The sequence below is a fragment of the Notechis scutatus genome, chromosome 3, assembly GCF_049901735.1.
Source record: "Notechis scutatus isolate UNSWTSFEM ecotype Mainland chromosome 3, rNotScu1.2, whole genome shotgun sequence".
Lineage (NCBI taxonomy): Eukaryota > Metazoa > Chordata > Lepidosauria > Squamata > Elapidae > Notechis > Notechis scutatus.
The window spans coordinates 68150722-68165381 of NC_142011.1; the positions used below are offsets into that span (position 1 = coordinate 68150722).

At 43.5% G+C, this 14660-nt stretch overlaps 1 protein-coding gene across 12 annotated transcripts in view; it reads left to right on the forward strand.

Moving 5' to 3' along the window:
• The window catches only part of NFIA (nuclear factor I A), a 479105-nt gene that overhangs the window by 228752 nt on the left and 235693 nt on the right, over positions 1-14660 (forward strand). The gene's annotated exons all lie outside the window — the stretch shown is intronic.

Consider the following 14660-nt stretch of genomic DNA (forward strand, 5'->3'; position numbering starts at 1 on the left):
AATTTTCAAAAAAGAAAAGAAAAAAGAAAACAGCTTGACCCCTTCCTCTCTGTGGCAGCCCCTCAAATATTGGAAGACTACTATCATGTATCCCCTGGTCCTTGTCTTTACTAGACTAACCAAGCCCAGTTCCTGTAACCGTTCTTCATATGTTTTAGTCTCCAATCCCCTAATCATCCTGGTTGCTCTTCCCTGTTCTTTTTGAGCCATAAATCTTTGGCTAAAAGATTTAGCCAATTTGATCTCAGAATTTCCAAAGAGTGAGTCCAGTGACAGAAAAGGTTTCCGTCCTGGGTGCCGTTGGATGGCATGTCCTTGTGGATGGGAGCTAGAACATGTAGCCTAGGATTCTTGCTTGATTGGCCATTCTTTTCCTTCTTGATTAGCCCCAAACCCTCAAGAGTTTCAGGAACTTAATAAAGCTATTTTTCTTGATGAATTTAAAAACTACCTTAACAAGGCGAATGAACTGAAGGCAAGTTAAACTGGTGTTTTAGGTCCTCATTAAAGGCCACAGCATGATGCCCAAGGTCTGCATGTGTGAGCCTGAGACACGCTGGTGTACCACAAAACATCTTGTATTTACATTTAATTAGACAAATTATATGCAACCTAGTTGATGCCCTAAGAGTGTAATCAACATTACGGTTAATAAGGAGTCTACAGACGGCAGGGGGAAAAAATGTAAACCCTGTACCAGGAAGAAAATTAACACCAGGAGCCAAACTAAAAGCTCACATGAAATCTCAGTATTGATTTGTTATAGTCTTTTTCCTGATTTTTTTTAAAAAGGTATTTATGGTGACTTCCCTTCATTCTGTTTAAGGTTTGCATGACTTGCAAGCCCATCAGACTGAAATATATTGTGAAGGAAAGTTGTGGTGGTTGTGTTTTTTATTTTCTGTGCAGGCCAGTTAATGCTGACTCATGCAGCTTCAGTGAAATACTGACTGCTTTGGTCAAGCAAACAGAAAGGGCAAGCAGTGAAGGAAAAGTCTGGGAGGAAATGTTGGATAAAACTGGTTTGGTAATATGCTACAATCTGCAGACAGAGGCAGCTTTCTCTTTGGGTTCCTGCTATTTACTAGCTGCCTGTTTATTACCATGCTTATCAGCTAAACAGCCAGCAGACATAATCTGTGGTTCATCTTTTTTTTTTTTTTTTTAGTCCTTTTATTTTAAACAGGAGACTGCTGACAGAACATAATCCACAGCTTTTTAAAAAAATTTATTGCAGGGCTTCTGCATGTGTTATAGCTCAATCCAGCAGATAATTCAGGAACTTTTAAGTCTTTTCTTTGTTGAGCTAGACTGGTGGAGTTTTGGCTGACTTCTCATAAAAACCAAGGCTGCTTAAAGTGAACAAACAATTTTTTTCATGTCAGAAGCATGTTACTGCTTACCCAGATAACATGCTGAATGATAAATGCTTTTGATAAACTTGCATTAATTTTCACGTACTGAATGTTTTTTATAAATCTATTACAAAAACTTGCCTCCATGTCTGCCCAGCATCCTGTGAATTCTGCATGGATATGGATGGAAATCAAATGTTAAACCTCAGTTCCATTCCATGGTCTCTGGGAGCTTTTGAAAGCCCTGGGAAGGTAAAAGTGATATATATCACACCTGGTCATTAGAACTTTTAGACAAAATGGAGAGAATGTTGGACATTATAATCAAGCCAACAACAAAACAAGTTCTGCCTTGCCATGTTCTCTCTTCCTTGTTTCCTATTACTTATTTCCCTTCTTTATGGTGAATTTCTCTGCTTTTTCCCATTGATTCTCATATTGACAATGGGCTGCCAAAGAAAAATAGCTGGCAATGCTTTCTCTCCCTCTGGGTGTACTCTGTATGCACTGGGATAACTATGACTTTATAGAAACTTCAAAAGTGATAAGTCATCCGTTGTGATAATCCTGTAGTGAGTTACATAAATGAATCAGAATACATTTTAGCTCCTTTATTGTCAAAAGTAGCTGGAACAATTATTTTCATATTATTCATTCATATTTATTATTACTGTAGGTTGTACAATTAGCCAGATGTTTATGTTAGATTTGACATTTTTATCCATCTATCCTTTCCGCCTATTTCTTATCTGGAATAGGCAGATGTTGTGTGATAATGCTAAAGGTATTGTCCCAGGAAGTAAGCAGTTTTCGGTTGGATGACAAATGACAAAATGAGTATTGCTTTGTCATGGTATAATATTCCATACCTTTTGAATGTGTTTCAGATCACACACATGTGCTGTATGAAACGGACACAGGGTGAATTGTGCTGCTATAACACTATGTGTTGTGTTAGTGTATAAAATGATGAGAAATAAAGAACTTCAGTGGATGATGCCAGTGCTTGTCACCTAGCTAAGAAAATCTTGGATCAACAAGTGAAAGTTTATTACAGAATAAATTAGGATTGCAATTTTTAAAAGTTTGTTCCACTGAGGCTCAATGTGTTACTGATACATAGATAAAATGGTATGGTATATCAAACTTTGTAGAAACAATACTGTATGTAGCTTCTGCTTTTTGCAACCTGTAGAATAGAATAGAATAGAATAGAATAGAATAGAATAGAATAGAATAGAATAGAATAGAATAGAATAGAATAGAATAGCTTTATTGGCCAACTGATTGGACACACAAGGAATTTGTCTTGGTGTAAATACTCTCAGTATACATAAAAGAAAAGATACATTTGTTAAGAATCAAGAATCATAACATACAACACTTAATGATAGTCATAGGGTACAATCAGCAATCAAATCATACTAGGAAACAGTCAATATAAATCGTAAGGATACAAGCGACAAAGTTACAGTCCTACAATCACAAGTGGGAGGGGATGGGTGATAAGGAGTGATGAGAAGATTAACAATAGTCATGCAGACTTTGTAATAGTTGGACAGTGTTGAGGGAATTATTTGTTTAGCAGAGTGATGGCTTTCGGGGGAAAACTTCTTGTATCTAGTTGTTCTGGTGTGCAGTGCTCTGTAGCATCATTTTGAGGAAGGAGTTGAAACAGTTTATGTCCAGGATGTGAGAGATCTATAAATATTTTCACAGCCCTCTTTTTGACTTGTGCAGTATACAGGTCCTCAATTGAAGGCAGGTGGGTAGTAATTGTTTTTTCTGCAGTCCTAATTATCCTCTGTGTCTGTCCTGTTGGGTTGCAGAACTAAACCAGACAGTTATAGAGGTGATAGACTCAATAATTCCTCTGTAGAACTGTATCAGCAGCTCCTTGGGCAGTTTGAGCTTTCTGAGCTGGCGCAGAAAGAACACTCTTTATTGTGCTTTTTTGGTTACTTTTTGATGTTAGGTGTCCATTTTAGGTCATGTGATATAGTAGAACCTAGAAATTTGAAGGTCTCTACTGTTGATACTATATTGTCTAGTATTTGAAAGGTGGGTAGTATGGGAGGGATTCTTATAAAGGCTATCACCATTTCTACGGTTTTGAGTGTGTTCACCATCAGCTTTCTTCTTGTGACCCAAGACTATGAAGGCAGTTGCTGAAAGAGAACTGCTGTGTGCAGAATGAATTTTTGAATTTCTATCTCCATAAAAAATAAATGTCCTTTTGAGACACAACCAATGCCTTTAATTTATTAAGATTCATGATCTTTTTATGATGGTTCTTAAAATGCTAAAAACAAACACTTCCCTGCTTACAATCTTCCCATTTTGCTTTTATTCTGGTTTTGGTTGGAAAGTATATAATTTATTTAACAAGAGGAGTTCTTGCTCACACCAAGCTAAAAAAAATGCTAACTTTAATTAAAAAGTACTATTTTCCAAAGTTCCCTTTGACTTTCCATCTTAATTTTTGAACTTTTAAGGTAAATGTTGAACATAACTTGCAGAAGAGAATATTAATTTTCTCTTTGATGTTTTAATAAAAGTTTGCCAATTTGTACTCTCTAAGAAGGTTTCTTTGCCCAGTGCCATATCAACATCATCAGTATCATCATCATCATAATCTTGTTAGTGTAGAGCAGGGGTGTCCAACCTTGGCAACTTTAAGACCTGTGGACTTCAATTCCCAGAATTCCTCAGCCAGCTTTGCTGGCTGAGGAATTCTGGGAGTTGAAGTCCACAGGTCTTAAAGTTGCCAAGGTTGGACACCCCTGGTGTAGAGGGTTGGTTCTGCTTTAATTCAAATACTTTGCTTTATGGTGAATTTTTTTTTTTTAAAAAAAAGGTTTTTTTATTGATTTTATCAACAAACAAAAACACAAACAACATAAGACATGACATAAAAACATCATTATTCTTCATATATTTACAGACAGTGCATCGGTTGGTTTATCACTCCTTTTTGTGCATCTATTTCATAACCATCATAATAGTTATATTACATAGTAACTCATATTATCAATCAACAATTGTATATCCTAATATTGTTATTAAACAATCATTTAACTGATTTTAGTAATTCATACTTAAACGAGATGACTATAATTTATTTAGCTTATCTTATTACGAATCATAAAATCATACCAAGTCTATCGTAGTGAAATATTCTAAAAATGTTATCAAAGCCAAGAAAAAAAAAAGAAAAAAAAGAAATATATATATTCATTATTTCCTAAGTTTCTAAGTATTCTATTATTATATTGCATTATCTAACCATTGGTAAAAAAGATCCCAAATTTCATAAAATTGTTTATCTTCTTGCTCTCTAATTTCAAATGTCAATCTACTCATTTCAGCACAGTTCAATATTTTCTTAATGATTTCTTCCTCTAATGGTATTTTCTCACTTTTCCAATTTTTAGCAAATACAAACCGGTATTCAGAACCTGCTGAATACCACCTCTGTTAATATCCTGGAAAATGCAGTGCAAATAGCTTATCAGAATTGAACTTTTCTTCTGAATGAAAATGGGTCCTGTCAATAGATGCTGCCTTATTGATCATGAAGAGTTGTGATCTGAAACATTGGGCTTTATGGTGAATTTTAATGTTTTCATGAAAATATTTAATATAATGATTACATAGGGCAAAAAGTTTCTCCTAATAAGATGTTTTATTAAGTAAAATGTGATTTAACAAATATTAATGTGTTACACCCTTATGAAAACTAGAAATGAGAAATTTCATATTTTAACACTGGTTGTAGCTTAACAATGATATGAACAACTGAAGATGAATTTTGTCCTTCTCCCATATCAGTTATAATGAAAGCTTTTAAAGGGAAAATGCCTACTACACTACACTGAATTATTTTTTTTTTTTGGGGGGGGGGGGGTTATACCCCAAAGGCACCGCAATAGAGTGATTCAGTTGGTGGAAGGAGAAACCTAAGCCCAGTGACCTGTGGGGGGGGGGGGGGGGGGGGGGGGGGGGGGGGGGGGGGGGGGGGGGGGGGGGGGGGGGGGGGGGGGGGGGGGGGGGGGGGGGGGGGGGGGGGGGGGGGGGGGGGGGGGGGGGGGGGGGGGGGGGGGGGGGGGGGGGGGGGGGGGGGGGGGGGGGTGGGGGATCCCTACCTTCCTATGGGGCGTAAAATAAAATCATAAATATTGTTGAGGATCTGTTCCTCCTTAGTTTTTGTGGATGAGGCTTATGGTTCAGACATAGAATTAAACCATTATTTTAGCTACTGAAGTAACAATCTTACATGTATACCCAGACCCAGGTTTGTAGATCATGACCGAAATCTAGATTAGTGCTAGTGAAAAGGGATTGTTTTGTGTTAACAGTACACCAACATTCCCCATCCTAGCCCTTCTGATATATTGAAGCCGGATCCAGGATTTTTTGGGGGGGGGGGGGGGTAGACGGGGGGGGGGGGGGGGGGGGGGGGGGGGGGGGGGGGGGGGTAACATCGAATGAAATGGAATCCTAAGAGCTATTGCCTCTGTCAGTGTGTAATGTTCTAAATTGAGGAAATATATAGTAGATATTTCCAAGAAGCATATAGTATTTTTTGGTTAGTTGGTTGTTTTTATGATGGGGGGTCTGCATTTCAGGATAAAAGTTTGAACGTACATTTTAATATTTTCTTTCTTTTGTCATGTTTAAAAAGTACAAATTGTTGATATATTTTGAAGAGATTTATCCAGGGGGGGGGGGGGGGGGGGGGGGGGGGGGGGGGGGGGGGGGGGGGGGGGGGGGGGGGGGGGGGGGGGGGGGGGGGGGGGGGGGGGGGGGGGGGGGGGGGGGGGGGGGGGGGGGGGGGGGGGGGGGGGGGGGGGGGGGGGGGGGGGGGGGGGGGGGGGGGGGGGGGGGGGGGGGGGGGGGGGGGGGGGGGGGGGGGGGGGGGGGGGGGGGGGGGGGGGGGGGGGGGGGGGGGGGGGGGGGGGGGGGGGGGGGGGGGGGGGGGGGGGGGGGGGGGGGGGGGGGGGGGGGGGGGGGGGGGGGGGGGGGGGGGGGGGGGGGGGGGGGGGGGGGGGGGGGGGGGGGGGGGGGGGGGGGGGGGGGGGGGGGGGGGGGGGGGGGGGGGGGGGGGGGGGGGGGGGGGGGGGGGGGGGGGGGGGGGGGGGGGGGGGGGGGGGGGGGGGGGGGGGGGGGGGGGGGGGGGGGGGGGGGGGGGGGGGGGGGGGGGGGGGGGGGGGGGGGGGGGGGGGGGGGGGGGGGGGGGGGGGGGGGGGGGGGGGGGGGGGGGGGGGGGGGGGGGGGGGGGGGGGGGGGGGGGGGGGGGGGGGGGGGGGGGGGGGGGGGGGGGGGGGGGGGGGGGGGGGGGGGGGGGGGGGGGGGGGGGGGGGGGGGGGGGGGGGGGGGGGGGGGGGGGGGGGGGGGGGGGGGGGGGGGGGGGGGGGGGGGGGGGGGGGGGGGGGGGGGGGGGGGGGGGGGGGGGGGGGGGGGGGGGGGGGGGGGGGGGGGGGGGGGGGGGGGGGGGGGGGGGGGGGGGGGGGGGGGGGGGGGGGGGGGGGGGGGGGGGGGGGGGGGGGGGGGGGGGGGGGGGGGGGGGGGGGGGGGGGGGGGGGGGGGGGGGGGGGGGGGGGGGGGGGGGGGGGGGGGGGGGGGGGGGGGGGGGGGGGGGGGGGGGGGGGGGGGGGGGGGGGGGGGGGGGGGGGGGGGGGGGGGGGGGGGGGGGGGGGGGGGGGGGGGGGGGGGGGGGGGGGGGGGGGGGGGGGGGGGGGGGGGGGGGGGGGGGGGGGGGGGGGGGGGGGGGGGGGGGGGGGGGGGGGGGGGGGGGGGGGGGGGGGGGGGGGGGGGGGGGGGGGGGGGGGGGGGGGGGGGGGGGGGGGGGGGGGGGGGGGGGGGGGGGGGGGGGGGGGGGGGGGGGGGGGGGGGGGGGGGGGGGGGGGGGGGGGGGGGGGGGGGGGGGGGGGGGGGGGGGGGGGGGGGGGGGGGGGGGGGGGGGGGGGGGGGGGGGGGGGGGGGGGGGGGGGGGGGGGGGGGGGGGGGGGGGGGGGGGGGGGGGGGGGGGGGGGGGGGGGGGGGGGGGGGGGGGGGGGGGGGGGGGGGGGGGGGGGGGGGGGGGGGGGGGGGGGGGGGGGGGGGGGGGGGGGGGGGGGGGGGGGGGGGGGGGGGGGGGGGGGGGGGGGGGGGGGGGGGGGGGGGGGGGGGGGGGGGGGGGGGGGGGGGGGGGGGGGGGGGGGGGGGGGGGGGGGGGGGGGGGGGGGGGGGGGGGGGGGGGGGGGGGGGGGGGGGGGGGGGGGGGGGGGGGGGGGGGGGGGGGGGGGGGGGGGGGGGGGGGGGGGGGGGGGGGGGGGGGGGGGGGGGGGGGGGGGGAGGCTTTGAAGGACTGTATCCCTCTGGAGAAATAAAAGAACACTCACATTTTCCAGAGATAATGGAAATAGCAAATCACAATGTCTGACATTACAAGTTGTGTCTTGCAATCTGCACCCTAACCCTAACCGTAACATTCTGCCAGTGAAATGTAATCAATTTTTTTTTTTGTATTTGGTGATTTTAAAATCTTATTCAGCATTTTTTAACAGTGGAAAAAGGGACAGTTTGCTCTCCAAAGCTGTCATTCACTTCTAGCTTAATAACCTGCCCCTCCCCCATAACACACACAAAGAACAATTAATCAGGGCTCTAAGCACCCACACAAGGAAACAGAGACTAACCATATAATGGTTTCCTGCAGTGCGAACCTGTTTAGTGTTAGTGTTAGTTTAATATTATAATGTATTAATTGTAGTAATGTAACAGTATCTAGTTATTCATTTCCAGTTCTTGCAACGAAGATACATAAGAGGGTTTGGCCATGTCATTTTTAAGTATATTGAATGTGAAAACCATTTTGTTTATTTAATTAGTAAAAATGTTGTGCTCTGTTGTAAATGTTTTTAAGGCTATCCATTCATCATCACTTCATATGCAGCTGATGGGATTGTTGGAATGACTCTTAATACTTAGGAGTCTCAAGTGGCTACTTTTAAGTGACATTTTCTGTTTCTGTTCCTGTGTCCTTTAGCAACTTCCTTGGGGATGCTTGGTTCACGCTTTTTTAGAATTCATTTAAGCAAAGCTCTTAAGGAGGCATTTGCATTAGGCAATTGCTTTCACTCTTACTGGTTTCAGTAGAATACAAGCATCTAGGTAAAGTCAACTGCTTACAGTATGATCATTCTGATTCTGTATGATTCAGTATGATTCAGAATGATCCATGAAGATCAAAAGTGCTTGAGGGCATCTAGAGTTTGGTTGAACGGATGCTTGTATGCAAAGCAGTCTATCACACATTAACCTATACCAGTTTTAGGTGGATGGATGGATAGAATAAACCATAGAATAACAGAATTGGAAGGGACCTTGGAAGTCATCTAGTCCAACCCCCTGCTCAGGCAGGAGAATCTTTTCCAAATATTAGCTTCTACCTAGAGGCTAATATTAGCCTCTACCTAGGATCCATAGATGGATGGATGGATGGATGGATGGATGGATGGATGGATGGATGGATGGATGGATGGATGGATGGATGGATGGATGGATGGATGGATAGATAGATAGATAGATAGATAGATAGATAGATAGATAGATAGATAGATAGATAGATAGATAGATAGATAGATAGACAGACAGACAGACAGACAGACAGACAGACAGACAGACAGACAGACAGACAGACAGACTCTGCCCCCTTTGTATTTTCAAATAGCTCTTTTGAAGCAATATTTTTCTTATAAAGCTACCAACTTTAAGTGACAGAGATTTATTTGCTGTTGGAGAAATCGAAGTGAAGAGCTTCTCACTCAAGAAGCAGAACTAAATCACTTGGATTAACAGGGAGTTGTTGACAGTCCTTGGCCTGGAGGCTAATGGTTAAAATTGACTGCACTGTCATATTTAAATATTCTAATTTTCTTGTATTTGTAGTGTGGAGTGTCTATTAGCATACGTATTGTTCTCTATAAAACCTTTATTCCATTTAACTTAAAGCCTGCCGCTCTAATACTGTTGCTTTACATTTGTATAAAGATTTAACTAGTATAGTACTTGCCAATATCTTGATCTATTCCGTTTTGCACAGTGAAGGTTTTTCATTAGCACAGCATTCATGCATGTTTGATAGCAGCTAACTGATGTAATTAACCAGCATGTCAAAGGTTATTTATTTCTTGCACATGCAACAATCTTTCTATGGTAACGAGTGGTTTCTGCTGACATAGTGTGTATGTAAACATGCTAAACTACAAGCCATTGCCCTCACAGTCTGCACTGTACTTGCAAATTACAAGTACTGATTCCATTTAAAGTAAAGTTAAAATAATAAGATTTGCATTAAATTTACCAGAGCTCTATGTGAAGATGCAGTAAGGAGTACAAATTAAAGAGAGATCAGAAAGGAGAGTCATAAGTCAAGGAGAGGAAGAACAAATTGCCTGTTGGATTGTAGGTCAATTAACTACAGAAATGTATTGCTGTATTTCTGTGCCCTGTGTGCTTTCTTGCTTGTTGCTTTTTTATTTTACTTCTCGAATCAGTTCTCTGACAAGCCTGAGGGACTAATCCCCTAACTCAATTTGTCCTTCTCTGAGAATACAGGCAGAATTAAGCCTGCTGATAGTAAATGTCTATTGTGTATAATAAATAATTAAAAATATAAATAAATGTCTCTGGAACTGAAACTTATTTCCTTCACTCTATTTCCAGCCTCTTTCAGAATCAAGAGACCAGGGCCTTGAATAAGATTTAAGAAAAGTATGCCTGCTGAAAAAATATGGTTTATTTTGGGAAGAAAAGTTTCTTTTTCTTCAGGAAGAACCTGCATTATTAAGTATGATATCAACATTATTTCCACTTTGAAAAACTCTATTGCTGAAAACACTACATTATTCCTATACGGTAGACATAGCTTTAACATTTTAGGATTGTATTTGTTTAGTGGGGAATCATTTTTCATTTAAAGAAAAAGAGGATATTCATTCACTTTTGCTTGTTTATGCAGAGATTCTGTTCATTTTTGTTTATTCATTTGTATCCCATCTTTGTTATTGTAACTCAACACAGCAGACATATCTGATGCGCCTTCCTCCCTATTTTCCCTTCAACAATCCTGTGAGGTGGCTTGGGCTGAGAGAGAATAAATGGACCAAGTCACCCAGCTGGCTTTCATAGCTAAGGCAGTGCTTGAAGTCACGATGTCTCGTTTTCTACCCTGGTGGCACTAGACCAAATATGGCCGATAATCAGGGCAAAATCAATGGTACAACAATATTAGCAAATGCAAAAAACCTGCTTTTGTACAATATAATGAATGGAATTACATGATATATTGTCATTTATGGTCACTGCAATATAGTCTTTTATTTTTTAGGAAGATACTTCAATTAAACGTTCTAAAGCAGGATTCTCAACCTGAGAAACTTTTAAGAAGTATACACTTCAACTGGCTGGGGAGTCCTGGGATTTGAAGTCTACATATCTCAAAGTTGCCAAGGTTAAGAAACCATGATCTAGAATTAAAGGAAAATAATCACCCTTTTAAACCTCATCATGTGTTGATAAAAGAAAAACTTGGGGAAAAAAAGAATTGAACTCCAATTTTCTCAAATTGCTATATCTGTATCTGAGACATTACAAACTGTGTGCTATGTTTGTTACAACTCAACCTCTACATCAGGGGTGTCAAACTCGCATCATCATGGAGGCATCACGTGATGTATCATGACTTTTTTCTCCTTTCCTAAACTGGACGTGGGCATGGCCAGCACGTAGTGCATCCGGCCCACGGGCTGTGAGTTTGACAGCCTGCTCTACATCTTTAAGATGTGTGGACTTCAACTCCCAGAATTCCCCAGCTAGCATGCTAGAAGAGTACACATCTTAAAGTTGCTGAGGTTGACAAAGAATGTGCTAACAGAGTTGCAAAAGAAGCATACAGATTTCCTTCACTTTTTTAAGTCTGAAGGATTAAATCAGAATTAAGTGTAACTTGAAACACAGTTAACACGTGCTTAATATCCAGTGGTGGGATTCAATTTTTTTTACTACCGATTCTGTGGGTGTGGCTTGGTGGGCGTCCCCATTCCCTCCCCTTCCCACTAACCTCATTTCCAGCTCTGTTCTCCTGTGCAGGGCAACCAAAGAAGATCCAGCTGATCTGCTGGGACTCAAGAGGCAGAGAATAGATGGGGGCGGGGCCAGTCAAAGGTGGTTTTTGCTGGTTCTCCAAACTACTCAAAATTTCCACTACCAGTTCTCCAGAACTGGTCAGAACCTGCTGAATACCACCTCTGTTAATATCCTGGAAAATGCAGTGCAAATAGCTTATCAGAATTGAACTTTTCTTCTGAATGAAAATGGGTCCTGTCAATAGATTCTGCCTTATTGATCATGAAGAGTTGTGATCTGAAACGTTGCTTTAAACACCATACACAGAAACATTTTATTCCCTAGAGTTTTCAGATAAGGCCATTGGCACTGCTCTGGTCTTATACAGCCACACAATTTGTCTTAATTTTTGTGGTACTGTCTAAGCAAGTGTTAGCTTATAGGAGGCCACCACATAGGATCTTATGAAGACCAGCAAACGTCTTCATGTGGTTGGCTTGGCAATAAGATGATTTAATAATCTGTGTGCCCATTTTAAAGAGGTTTGGCTGCTTACCATCCAGCCTGCCTCAGGCATGATTTACTTAACCATATGCTGCCATAGAAGCAGCTGGATTTGATTGTATCTACCAAACTCTGAGGTTTATCCTCCAAACAGCTCAAGGCTGCCACTTGACTTGGCTGTATGCCCCTGAAATCATTTGTGTTTTAAAGGAGGACAGTAAAAACTTTTAACATGGATCTAGATGTTGACAATCTGAATTGATGAATTGATCCTCTGAGGGTCTATAAGCAATTTGCTGAAACATCAGTAATAAAACTTGACATTATCCACTGCTTACTTGCTGATATTGTCTGTTGTTGAATATGCATGCATGAGTTGTAATTGTCACATATATATAGTTTCAGTGCCTCTCAAGATGCAACTGATTTGACCATTGTGTTGTAACTGATTTAGCTGCACCATTTTAAGCTTTAACTACTGATTTTTATTGTATTTTACTAATTTATTTTTTCCTTATATTTTGAATGGTGAAAATTTAGGCATGCATTTTGTTTTAATATAAACTAGGATAGCACTGAAGCCAGATAGTGTTTCATCAGCTGAAGTCATATAGCAAAATGCCCTGAAGCATAATGCACATCAAGGATGTATCTCTGGATTTCAGCAGAAATCTTGCTTATTTCTGAAGTAATAAATACCAGTAAAGTTGCGTAGAAGCACCATAACATCTCTTTAAATTTGGTCTAACATCAGAGAATATGTTAGAGACATGGGAAGGTCACCTTCAATGGCAAGCAGAAAGATTTTTTGGCTACTAAGGCCAATTCAATACTTGTGGAGCACACTTTCTTTGTTATTTGACGATGGAGCCATTCCAGCAGAATGATAATCCAACCAAGCTTACCTAGAGTCATCTATGGCATTCATTATATTATTGCCTTATTCCCAAGGATGAAATCATTAGCCTTTTAATAATGGAATTTGATTATTATAGCACCAAGGAATATATTCACTTTTTTTTTTTAAAAAAAATAAGGAACACATTCTGTTATTGAGCTAAAGTGTTCAATCAATGGTGTGTATTGTGATGGGTCAACAGACTGGGAGATTCATCAAACTTGTGTTCAAAAGGGAAAAAAAATAATGAAATTTGTTGACCTTACTACTTCTGGTTCCTACCATAATATATGATGTGAGTAACTGCACTCTTTTGTTTGAGATTTGTATATTTTTTAACCTGCTCTTTTATTTTGTATTTTTCTTGATATGGCATTTCATCTTCAAGCCTTTATAATATGGAGTAGATATTTGTGTGAAAGGTAGAAGGTCTTAATTATGCAAAACATTCTCTTTTTGGACCAACACAAAAAGCTCATTTTGCAGACATTCTTCTCTCACTAAAGCACTATCCAGCTCTGTCTTTGCCTTGGAGTCTTTGATAGGATGAACACAGTAATTGACGGAGGTCTTTGGTTTGAGAAGGCTGAAAGTTTTATTAGTGTTGACAATGTGTGAACTTGACATCTTTGTAATAACAAGGTTTAAAATTTTGAATTATTCATGTCTTGCTTTGAATGTGGGCTTACTCTGTAAGTAGCTATAGTTGAGAATACTTGGAAAGATATTAATTAAGTAAATAACAATGTTCTAAAAGATCATATGAATTTTTTCCCCCTGTGATTTCAATATAATAACAGGAAACTAGATATATTGCATATTTAATTCACAAATGAATTTTCAGAAGCTTAGAAGGAAACTTAGCTCTTGTTATATTCAGATAAACCATCAACTGATTTATATTCCCTGCTAATGAATATACTTTCATTTGAATCTCATTCAACTCTATTGTGAAAATAGAGAAACATGATTTAGTCATACTCATAAATTAATCTAAAAATTTTAAAATTATTTCAGAATGTAGCTATATTTTCAGACATGAGTCATGGTTCAACATTATAGTCATAAACAAGATTCAGTCTTAACTAGCATGAGCAATTGGGAGAGAATTTAGAAAATTTGGTAATTTAGTTGGTCATAATTGTCCTTGTCATTCAAACGGGAAACTTGTAGATATTCTAGAGGTTTTTTTAGGAGATGAAAGGGGACCACAGAAGCCTATCTATTATCCTAGATCATGTATGTCATGTTAAAAGATGGTTCATTATGATGCATGAAATCAGCCTAAATGAATCAGACTATTGAAGTAAGATTTATAGATAACAATAATACTATAATACAAGTATCAAAGTAAACTCTGGGGTTAAAGTTTACAATGATACTGCTTGTTAAAATGTTGGATCTAAAGAGGTAGTTTATGCAGATATAGAAAGGTCTGTACCATATGTTTTAGAGTGGAATAGATAGATAGATAGATAGATAGATAGATAGATAGATAGATATATTTTTAAACATTTACATTTAATGTGATATTTCAAAGGGATGGCTTCTTTATAGCTAGGAAGAAGAACTGCCTGATGCATAGAGGAGTCTGCTGAAGGGAAGATATTTTATACAAGACCCAGCTATAATATTTTATTAGCTGATATCTTCCTTTGCTTTAGTATCAAATAAATATTCTACCATGGTATTGATAGCATTGTTGAGATAAAAGCACTGCACTACATGGCTATTAAAAACCTCCTAAGTAATTTTTGTGAGGAGGAGGAGGTAACATCGTACAAAGTAGATTT